Source organism: Prosopis cineraria, unplaced genomic scaffold (genome assembly GCF_029017545.1).
Source record: "Prosopis cineraria cultivar Desert tree isolate PC_DT_omini unplaced genomic scaffold, ASM2901754v1 PC8, whole genome shotgun sequence".
NCBI classification, from domain to species: domain Eukaryota; kingdom Viridiplantae; phylum Streptophyta; class Magnoliopsida; order Fabales; family Fabaceae; genus Prosopis; species Prosopis cineraria.
Genome location: NW_026555339.1, coordinates 17,444,858 through 17,457,226, shown reverse-complemented (window position 1 = coordinate 17,457,226; position 12,369 = coordinate 17,444,858). Strand labels below are relative to the sequence as shown.

Below are 12,369 nucleotides of genomic sequence, written 5' to 3'. Positions count from 1 at the left end.
TTAAAAGATAAATCAATGTATTTTTGAGACAGTAAAAGTCTGAAAAAGTTGTGAGTCTAACAAAGATAATATTTCAATAACTTAATAAAACATATATGCTTTTTTCTTGTTACCACACACACGCAGCATATAATATGATTAATGAATTCTGGGTGAGAGGTATGCCTCTCAAAGAAGTGCTTGTTTAAGCTGCCAACCAAATGAGTCTGAATTGAAGGCTAGAATAAAGAAAAAGAAAAAAATATTGATTATAAAAGCAATTCAAGCTTGAAACAGCAACAGATATATATATATATATATAGATATAATATGAAATATGTGCAAATAAGCGGCTGCAACCAATTTCTAGTCTTTGTTTGATAACTTCGTGTAAAATGTGTCATTCTTCACTTCCCAATACTCATTTCTTTCTGCATTGCTTCCCTACTAACCGAGACAGCATCGCTGTATGAAGTATTGTTTGTAATACCATTACAGGCAAAAGATTGTCGTACATAAATTAGTTTCACCCTAATACTTTCTGATTGATTGCCACATTATTTGTTAAAGTTTCTGTCTATCATACACATCCTGATGTTGATGAATGTATTTGTCGTAATTTGCGTGGTGCAGCTTCAAACTGTTATGGCACTTGAAGCTCATCGAGTTGACTACCCTTCAAGCTCTTCAGTTTGGCTAGAAGATGGAAGTATCATGTGTTCTTGAGTTTTCGAGGAGAAGACACTCGTAGAAGCTTTACAGATCATTTGTAATGTACTTTACAACGGAAGGGAATCATAGCTTTAAGGGATGAATGAGAACTTGAGAGGGGACAAGTTATTAAACCAAGTCTGCTCCAAGCAATTAAAGAATCACTTTCTGCAATATTGTTTTCTCCTCCAATTATGCTTCTTCAACCTGGTGCTTGGATGAGCTCTCAACGATTCTTCATGTTTAAGAAAGAGTCAGTCTTCATGTATTTCCAATCTTTTATGGTGTGGATCCGTCTGATGTTCGACATCAAAGGGAAGTTTTGCAGAAGTATTTAAAAGCAGGAAGAAAAACTTCCCCAAGACAAGATGAAGGTGAAAAGTTGGAGGGATTCTTGGAAGAAGTTTGCTAACTTATCTGGCTGGGACTCTAACAATTGGTAATTTCTGAACTTCTACAATTATCATGAATACTTTGTTAAAATAATATTAAGGGTGCGGATATGAAGACTATTTCCTTTCATTTTAATTGTGTACTTCATATTTTTCGTAATTATAAAAAAATGAATATTAATTGAGGTTATGGATTTAATTACTTAAAAATATTTAAAAATTGTTGTTACCTATATTATAATATGATTATATATAAAGGGACAACATTTTTTTATTCCTAGAGTTTTTTGGTCTTAAATTAAGATTCTAAAGTTTTTTTCATCACTTAAGAATAGGTCTTATAGTTAACTTTGGTGGGAGATAACATGTCCTTATGTACCCAACGGTGTTTGATGACAATAGAGATTTTGACCAAACTTGACTATAATTTTATAGATTGAATTCTTAATAATAATAAAAAAACTATAGTAACACCTAGACTTATATTGACCAAACTCTAGAGAAAAAAAAATGTTCTCCCCTTATAAAAATTTGAATAAAAATCTATATGAAAAGTCAAATTATGTATGAATTATGGTTGAATTGACTCAGCTCAAACTCCTTACAAAGTGTAGCTTTCATAATTGATATAGGTCCTGTCATAAAACAAATAAGAGGAAAAAAATAGTAAGTTTAAAAATAAGGCTGTCAATAATATTATTTTTCTGTTTCTATCACAAACTGCATTACAATAATTTTAAAAATCATGATAAATGTATGTCAAGGTTAACTTATGTTACGTAGTTGAACTAAAAATGTTACCCTTGTGACATGTTTTCTTTATATCACATTAACTATTCTAGTTTATATAAATTAAATTCAATTGACTTAATGTTAAAGGCATTACTTTATTTTCCTTTGCAGGTCTCGTGAAAACAAAACTCATTGAAGATGTTATTGAAAAAAATGAGGTCAAAAATATATGATAAACTTCCATTTGACTCTCAGAGATTAGTTGGAATTGGATCAAAACATGCCAACTTTAATTCACTTTTAGAAGATGGATTGGATGAAGTTCGATTTATAGGATTATGGGGCGCAGGTGGTTCAGGTAAAACTACTCTTGCAAGAACTTTTTATGAGCAAAAGTACCAAAGACTTTGAAGTTCATTGCTTTCTCTTAATGTCAGAGAGGCATGTGAAACAAAAGGTTTGCATTCTAATAGGGTGAAAATAATTTGTAGGGGTGGGATCGGCGGAGCTGGATCTGAAGAAGTCAGAGGTGAGCGTGAAGGGAGTGTTTGATCCAGCGAAATTGGTGGAGTTCATGTGGAAGCGAACAGGGAAGCAAGCTGTGATAGTGAAGCAAGAGGTGACAGAGAAGAAAGAGAAAGCAGAGGAAGGAAAGAAGGGAGGAGAGGAGAAAGTAGAGGAAGGGGGCAGAGAGAGAAGAGAGAGGTAAGAAGGAAAAGGAGAAGAGAAGGAGGAGAAGGAGAAAGAAGCTGGAGAGGGGGAGGCTGTGGCAGCAAAAAGCGGAGGAAGAAGTGGTGACGGAAGAGGCGAAGGTGGTGGAGATGACAGTGAACACATATTATTTCTACCCTTCTTACACCATAGAGATGAACCCTTACCCACTCCACCAGATATTCAGCGATGAAAACCCGAATGCTTGCTCTATCATGTAGATATATGAGAGAAATTTGCAGAATGTCAAGGGTATCATGGGAATCAAGGGGAAGTTCTAAAACTTGGAAGATTGATCTCTCCTTCTACTTTCGTCGTCTCCATATTTGCATCTTTATAATCGGGTTCATCTTCAATGCTCAGCACACGAAGGTGCTCATTGCGCGTGCACAACATTTCCTTTAAAAGAAGAAAAAATCTAGGCTGTCCATTGCGTGTTAATCTCAGCCGTTTATTATTTTTTATTCCATTTAGGTTCTCTTCTCCAATATTTGTTCAATGCTCTTACTCCATTGACCATTCGCTCTCTTGCTCTGCCTGCCATTAGTGGCCACTCCCTTGCTCTGCCGGCCATCATCGGCACTCTCTTGCTGCATTGGCCATCTTCATCTTCATTATCGATTGTGGCTGGTAAGTCACTGCTTATTTTTTCATTTGCCTATAGATGAGATGCTGGCTATTGAGTCAATGACTTGGTTGTTGATAATTAGGAGGAAAAGTAAAATCCAGGATTCCCTTTTTGTTTTAACTTCTGATTTAAGTTCAAGGTTCTTTTTCTTTCTCTGAAAGTTTTACTAAACACACTATTAGTCCAGTAATTGAAGAATCTCTTTCTGCAATTGTTGTTCTCTCTCCAAATTATGCTTCTTCGACCTGGTGCTTGGATGAGCTATTAAAGATTATTCATTTTAAGAAATAGTTGGATTTTCATGTATTTCCAATCTTTATGGTATGGATCTATCTGATGTTCGACATCAGAGAGGAAGTTTTGCAGAAGCATTAAAAAAGCATGAAGAAATTCACAATCAAGATAAAGGTGCATAATTGGAGGGATGCTTTGGAAGAAGTTGCTAACTTATCTGGTTGGCACTCTGATAGTTGGTAATTTCTTTCTTGAACTTCCAATATGTATCATGTATATTTTTTTAATAATTTTAAGGGTGTGGATATGAAGAATATTTCCTTTCATGCTTATTTCGTTTGTGTGTAATTATAAAAAAAATATTAAGGGTGTGGATATTAATTACATTAAACTACTTAAAATTGTTGTTAGCTATTCTAATATGATCACATATACGGGGGGAAACATAGTTTTTTGTTTCTAGAGTTTTGGATTTTCTTTAAGACCCTTTAGTTTTTTTCATTAATTAAGAAATAAATATTCGAAGTTATGGCTAACTTCGGTCAATGTCTCTAAGATCACATGTCACTAACATGTAGCAACAATGTTTGATGACAATGGAGATTTAATTTGACCAAAACTGACTATAATTTTGTAGATTGATTTCTTCTTCATAAAAACTATACATTAACCTCGACCAATATTGACGATTACTCTAGAGATTAAAAAAATGTTTTCCATTATATAAATTCAAATACAAAATCTATGAAAAGTCAAATTATCTACTAATCATGATTAAATTGACTCACCTCATCATACTCCATGCGAATCACCATTCACTTCAGAATTGAGGTGCATGTTTTGAATACTGAGTCCTTTTTAAATCCAACTCATGATTGCAAAAGAACGTTAATGCCAGTAAGAAAATTATGGGGAAGCAATTTAGTAACACATGATCACCTAAACAATTAGGAACCAAAGTTATGCATCCAAGCCATTTAATATTGCATTACAATAATTTTAAAAACTACGAAAAAGTATGCATGTGAAGGTTAACTTATGTTACGTAGTTGAACTAACAATTAATTTTACCCATGTGACCATCTTTTCTTTATATCATGTTAACCATTTTATTTATATAAAAGTTAAAATTCAATTGACTTGACGTTAAAGATATCATACTTTATATTCCTTTGTAGGCATGAAGCAAAACTCGTTGAAACTGTTATTGAAAAAGTATGGTAAAAAATATATGATGGACTTCCATTTGACTTTGAGAGATTATTGGAATTGAATGAACTTGCAGACTTAAATTCACTTATAGATAACGGATTGGGTGAGGTTCCAATTATATTTATAGGAATATGGGTCACAGGTAGCTTAGGTAAAACTACTCTTGCAAAAGCTTTCTATGAGACAATGTTCAAAGAGTTTGAAGTTCATTGCTTTCTTCTTAATGTTAGAGAGGTACATGAAGCAGAAGGTTTAGTTTCCTTGCGAAAAAAACTTCTTTCTCTTTGTATAAAAGAAGCATGGATGTGGATGACTATTACGAAGGAAGGAAGTTGATAAACAGCATGTTAAGCAATAGGAAAATTCTTCCCGTCCTTGATGATGTGAGTGACATAAGTCAACTTGAAAATTTGGCAGGAAATCAAAGATGGTTTGGTAAAGGAGCTTTATAATAATAACAACTAGAGACAAGCATTTGTTATTATTATCACATGGTGTATCTACTTAGTATGATATCAAATTCTTGACTAGTGATGAATCCCTTGAATTTTTCCATCAAATGCCTTTAAAGGAAGTAAGCCAAGTGAAGATTTTCGGGAGCTTTCCAGAACTGTGGTTAACAGTTCTATATGCTAGCAGCCGTCCTTTGGCACTCAAAGTGTTGGGTTCTTTTCTTTGTTGAAGAACTATAGAGAAATGGAAGGATGCACTTGCTAAGTTGAAGAAGGTTCCTCCAAATAACATTCTGAAGATACTTAAGGTAAGTTTTTATGAATTAGATCATATGGAAAAGACTATATTCTTGGATATTGCTTGCTTTTTTGATGGGACGGCCAAAGGCCCTCTTATAAAAAATTTAGAAATATTGGATGAGGATCTTCACCCAACAAGTGGAATAGATGTTCTTATTGACAAATCACTAGTAATTGATTCAGAAGGATGTTTGTGGGTGTATCATATACTTCAAGATATGGGAAATATATTGTCTCTCAAGAATCACCTGATGATGCTAGCAAGCATTCTAGGATATTGTCTTTTAAGGATGCCAATGATGTATTAGAAGGAAATAAGGTAACACCCTTAAGTTTTTGTGACTATACATACACTCTTTGTTTGGGGTATAGCTATAACATTTAGAAAAACATTTGATGAACTTTGGCATCCTGAAGCCTTCTCAAAGATGAGCAATCTCAAATTACTTGACATTTCAAGCTGCTCACATATTTCTCATTGTCAATTGAATCTTTCGCATGGAATTAAGTCCCTTCCCAATGGGCTGAAAGTCTTAGGAGGGGATGGGCATCCTTTAGATTCTTTGCCCAATCAAACTCAACTCCATGAACTTGTTGTTCTAAAAATGCAACATAGCAAGTTAAAAGAACTTTGGAGGGGAGCACAGGTAATTATGATCCATTCATTTAAATTGTTTGTCCTTAATTTAATAAATTTATTATTATAACTAGTTTGTCATATTTTAGGACTTATTATTTTCTTTTTGTTTTCTTTTTAGTCTCCACCAAGGCTGAAGTCCATTGATTTATCTCATTCCAAATACCTCATCAAAACTCCAGGTTTTGATTAAATTCCTAATCTTGAGATATTGATTCTAGAAGGGTGTTCTAAACTGGTTGAAGTTCACCAGTCTCTTGGGCAACATAAGAATCTTGTTGTTGTTAATTTGAAATGCAAAAAAGTTATAACCCTTCCAAGAAAATTTGAGATGGATCGCTTAAAGAATTTTGTTCTATCTAGTTGTTCAAAAATTATAAAACCTCCTGAGTTTGGAAAGGCAATGAAATATCTCTCTATGCTTGTTTGTAAATTGATAGCCAGGAAGATTATCAAAAAATTTGGTTGTTCAACGTTTTCAAGGATGCAAGACGACTTGAATGAAAATGGGGCTTTGGAAGTGCTTGATATGAGTGAAATTTCTAAAAAGGCACCATCACTTTGTGAATACAATAGTCAAGCACATTCTTCATCATCATGGAGTTGCATGTCCCTTCTGAAGAAGTCATTTGGGTTTCAAAGGCCTTTAAGGTCAAAAAATTTTATGTTGCCCCATTCTTTATCATTCTTGAGCCAATTAAATTTAGGTTATTGCAAACTTAATGATGGATCACTTCCAGATGACATAAGCATGTTATCATCATTTACACATTTAATTTTAAGTGGAAACAATTTCATTGACTTACCATCTCGCCTCATTTCCAATCTTTCTTCTATTTTTTGATCTCTTTAATTGCTCTACGCTTCGGTCCTTGCCCCAACTTCTGTCAAATCTATCATCGCAAGTGGTTGTCCATCAATGGAGCATTGTGTTAGTAGAAACTATGGGAGTTCATTGAATCATTCCAATCTAAGGTTTATTTTGTTTATCTTTACTTGTTCTTTCACATTAATCATTATATTTCTTCATAGCCAATTTTTTATTATGTATAGGTTATCAATTTCAGCAACGGCTTTATAGCTTGTTATGAAGAACATAAAACCTGTCATTTTATTTCAGGAGTATGGAATCCTTACACAAGATTACAAATTGTGAGCATTTTTTATTTTTTGAATTACTTGAATTTCTTTTTTTTTCTTTTTTTTCCCTGGACAATGAATCTCTATATATTTGACTTGTATATATTTTCAATTTCTTATATTTTATTATTATACTTCTTATTCAAACAATTTTTTTTAATCACAACCTGATTTCTTCAAGCAATATAGTCTTGTATTGACAATTCAAGGTAGTGAAGTGCCACCCTGGTTTCATATATAATCAAAAATATTTTTGTGAGAAAGAAATCAATTATCCAAATGTGTCATCCATAGCAAGCAAACCTGAAGATTGTCATTCAAGTGAATGGTGGGGCATAGCCACATGCTTAGCGTTAGAAAACGATTTGGCATCCTCACACCTTGACTTGGAGCACCCTGAGAATATGGTTGATGATGTTTGGACTTATAGAATATTGCCTAATAAAAAATTTCAAGAGATTGACTGTGGCTATCGTTTGTCTATACAAACAAATTGTAGCCATCAACTCTGTGTTATCTATGCTTGTTGTTCCTCTTTGGCTGCAAACCAACTTCAAATGGTATTTTTGGTAACTAAGACATCAAAGTTTAAAATAAGGAAGTGCGGGTGGCGTGTATTGTGTAACAATATGTAACAGCAGATTTGCCAAAATTTGGAATAAATCACTCAAGGTGGTACGTACATTAACATTATCTTCTTCTTCTTCTTCTTCTTCTTCTTCTTCTTCTTTCTTTCTTTCTTTCTTTCTTTCTTTGAATTGTTCCTTTTTTACGGATATCTCATGTTTTTTTGTTGTTGCATATATAACATCAGCAACATTTGCATCATTTTCATATGACCAATGGCATTAGTTCTTCGAAAAATTATTGTATTATTAATCGCTACAATGTCACATATTTTTGATTTGATGTTTACAACATAAAATTTAAATAATTAATTAAATCAATCTTTATTATTATATTTGTCAATATATTGTTACATGTGTGAAAATATTTTGCTAGTTATACTTACAAACTTAACAAATACTCGTAAAACTTTATCAATATATGGATCTATTTAAAAAAATTTGTAAACTGTACAAAATATAAAACTTTAATCTCATTTTTTTCATATATAAGAATTAAGAAAGTTCTATGCATTCAAATGTAACTATAATTGAAGCATTTTTATTTTTGTTTATCATGTACAGTTTAACTGAAAATTCGCTGATCATAATAGTCAACTATAAAGGTTTTTCTCCCCACTAGCAGGTTTCTCTTCGCAAGGCGGCTGCTTTGTGATTGAAAGGTTGTTTTAGTTGGTTCTTTCCATTGAAGCTTATTTTTAAGGTGAATTTGAGGATTAACTTCTCATTACACTCAGTGTGATTTAGTGCATATAAAACATTTTTTTAAAGTGATATTCAAAAATATAAAGCATTATGGGTTTTTTGAGGTGTAATTAATGAGGTATAATTAATAATATTTTCTAATTGAGACACCTAATTAAATAAAGGTAAACGTGAAAAGAGTGTGTGATTTTAAAGATTATTAACTAATTCATTATAAATGATGTGATTCAATTAAAAATGTCTTATAATATTAAATGAACAAAATACAATCACACATATCCTTAACAGAGAAGACACAAAGCAGCAGTAGAAGGAGAAACTTGGGCCAAACGGGAAAAAAAAAAGTCCAAAACACAAATGCAGCTAATATACATTCTTACTGTTTCAGATTTAAAAAAAAAATAAAACATCGCGGATCTCATTGAGTTAATTTTCTTTTGTAGTTATAAAACACTGTAATTTGTTTGAGCTTAGAATAAGGATAATCTAGCATTCCAAGTCATCGCATATCAACAAAGAAGCTCAAGAACCAAATAAAGAAAAATTAAATATGAAAAATACAACAAAAATTTCTAAAAACTGTTGAAAATTGAAACAGTCGTCAGAGCAGTCAAATTTGCAAATTTCAAACCCTAACCTAATACAAAAGGTATTAATTTTGCTTCTCACGCTCACAAACAGGGGAATACCAAATTAAAACACAGAGTACAATAAGCATAACAATGCAAAACACAACCGAAATAAGCAACGAACGGGTGGTAAAAAAGGGGGAAATGGACTGTAGTTAAAAAAGGAAACAAGTAGAATCTCAAAACAACTAAGTGCTGATCAAAGAAGGATTTTTCTCATTATCAATCTCCTAATGTTTACTTATATATGAGATCTGATTTATAAGTCATTTACACTATTTTTACCAGAATCAAAGAAAATCTTTTAACCTTATTAGTCTAAGAATTTAACATGTTTTTAACTTTACTCTTATTGCATAAAATATTCTAACATTTAATAACCTTTCTAACATTTAATAGGGACAAAAAGCTAAATATGGATACAATAATAATTGAGGTGCCTTAGAAATAGAACCAAAACAAATATCCTCTCCGTCTGTCCTCAAAATGAGACTAAATGAGTATACGAAAAAAAATTTAAAATTTCCCGTTACATCACTAAATATTTTATAAATAGTTGCTGTCAAAGGCTTGGAAATTGAATTTTCCCATATACGGCATGTAGTAAATATTACATTGAAGATCAAAGAAGAAAATAAATCAGATGATGGGAAGCCATAATTGAGAAAAGAAACGGGGTAAGAGATGAAATAGAAGATTTACCAAAACCGGATAGTGAAATCAGCCGCCAATAAACTCTCCTCTTGATCTCATATTATAGATATGTTCGCAAGTGTGTCCCCAATCAGCTTCTTCAAAAGCCCTTGACATGGATCCTGTTCTCCGAAAGTTTCCATGAACCAAACCCCTCAAGGATATGATACAAATGCAATGCTGTAAACTCACTGTCTAAGTCATTGTTAAATAGTGTCCTAAAAAATCTAAGGGTATGTTTTATGGGACTGTTGTTACTAATGGCAGCCTTACAAGTACCTTGGGAATACTCTTGACATTTTTATTTAATGTGATTGCACATATCATGACTTGAACTTAAGATTTTAAAATAAATTAATTCAACTCCCTCAACTAGTCGAACCAAGTGCTCCTAGGTATCTATTACTGTTTTTATTGTGTGTCTCATACTTTTTTAACTGCAGTACCATATGATTTTTCAAAATATAATAAATTAAAAACAATAGCACTGAAATTTTAAAAATAGACTATACACAGTTCATAGAGATTTTTAAAAGGAAAATGATAGTTAAGTAAAGACTAAAAGAGGGAACTAATGATAGTTACATCTATGATAATTTTTTTTGACAAATAAATTGCAAATATTAATTCAAATAATTTCAAATTCAGAAGTGCCTAAGAGATATAAATTCTAAATGTAATTTTTAGTTTGTAATTGAAATTCCCATTAATATTTACAACTCATTTTTCAAAAATTTTGTTGAGAATTTAGTTCTCATTAATTTCTTCTTTTAAAACTTTACTGTCATTCTCCCATTTTAAAGCCTTATGATGTAACTAGTTTATATTATGAGTCTACTGATTATTTAAACGGGGAGGATTTTAAGACACTAAGACATGAGTTGCTGAGAGGATTAGTTCCCACAGGTAGGCATATAATGTTAAGGGCAGAAATGGGCAAATTTTGGTGCCCTCCAAATTTATTGACGTATTAGACTCATCACAGATCTATTTCCTACTTTTTTTATGGGGGAATGTCAGTAAGGAATCATGTAGGAATTTTATTTGAAATTAAAATTAATGAAATCTAAAATAATATTGCAGGATTAAGGAAATAAATTGAAATTATTTTTTCTTAAAAATGATTAAAATACTGTTTATTTAATTTTTTAAAAAGAAAATCCACCAATCAAGGTCATGGAGCCTGAAGCACTGTCGCCCAACCTCCACCGTGGCTTCCATTACTATGCGCATGTGACCTTGAATAAATTACATAATTAAATTCCTTTTGCTCTCTATATCACAATATAAAGAATTTTTTTTATAAATCCTACTTCGTCTAAAATACAAAATTTTCGATAGGTTATATATGTATATTTTTTTTTCAATTATATCCTTACTTTATTATATTTCACTTAAGCATAATTAATAAGATTTTTTGAATGAATTAAATGTTACATTTATTTTGAATTAACAGAGGCCTCTTCGCGGTCTCAATTGTGCAGTGTGAACTGCATCATAAGCATTTTCATTTTCTTAGGGATTTGTAGGCGCCAGATGAATTTACAGTTGAAAGTGCTTGCACAAGAGAAACCTTCATTTAAAAAAGAGTAGGCAGAACAAATAGAGAATTTACTAAGAGTGTTAATACTTGTCCCCATCCTAATCATGTCAAGATAAGATTTTGCAGAAAAGGACACAAATATGTTATAAACATGGGATCACCTTTTGGGATATCTCATCCCGTCCCAAATATATTATTATATTTTTATTTTATTTTATTAATATTTAATATATTATTTATTTAGCTAGAGTCAAAGTATATATTTTGTGTATATTTATTTTTATCTTATTTACATAATCATTTGCTCATTTAAATTATGTAATTCAATAATTATGTTGTTATAATATTTGAAGCTTGGATGTTATTTATGGTTATTGTGTACTTTACTTTAAATTGTGGTTGGTATGATTGTGTTCTTTCACTTTAAATTACTGTTATAACTCAATAATTGAATTTATATACTCGGGCTGTTTTGATTTTGAACTTAAATAAATTATATAATTTTTTTAAAAAATATTATTATCTAGATCATTTTCATGTTTTGTCTGCTTTATCAAGACGTCTCGGTCCCATTCAGGTCTCACGTTAGAGTAAGATTGGACAAGACACGGGACAAAACTTCAATCCCATTTATGTTTCACTTTGAATCACCATATGCATGCATGTGACCTTGAATTTCCTTAAAAACCGTGAGAGGAGGAAATAGATCGAATTGTCCGAGAAAATTTATTGAGAGGAGGGTCCATCATATAGAAGAATGTGTTCTAAATTAAACAATCAAAATAGAAGGGAAAGGGAGTTGCTGGGATGCCCCGTTAAAAAGATTTAAAACAACGTATTAGTGTGAGGTCTGAATAATTGGACAAAAGCTCCAAGCCTCAAGATTTTATTAACATATTTCGTCTTTCCTTGTTCTGTGGTGTCAACATTTTTACATTAAAATGTCATATAAAGACATTTCACCAAAAAAAAATTATATAGAGTACACAGCTGGATGGCAATTCAGATTGGACTGACTTCGACGACTTGGGACCGAATCTTACGC

General features: G+C 31.8%; 1 protein-coding gene across 4 annotated transcripts in view; it reads left to right on the top strand.

The window, feature by feature from the left end:
- Positions 1 to 6,789, top strand: part of LOC129318470 (TMV resistance protein N-like) — a 23,882-nt gene extending 17,093 nt beyond the window's left edge. For 3 of the 4 annotated variants that reach the window (XM_054963252.1, XM_054963250.1, XM_054963251.1), the window contains 3 exons: positions 3,504 to 3,626; positions 5,171 to 5,998; positions 6,110 to 6,789. The gene's annotated coding sequence lies outside the window, so the exon portion shown is untranslated. The remainder of the gene's footprint in view (positions 1 to 3,503; positions 3,627 to 5,170; positions 5,999 to 6,109) is intronic. The other variant, XM_054963253.1, reaches the window with a different exon arrangement.
- The last annotated feature ends 5,580 nt before the right edge of the window (positions 6,790 to 12,369 follow it).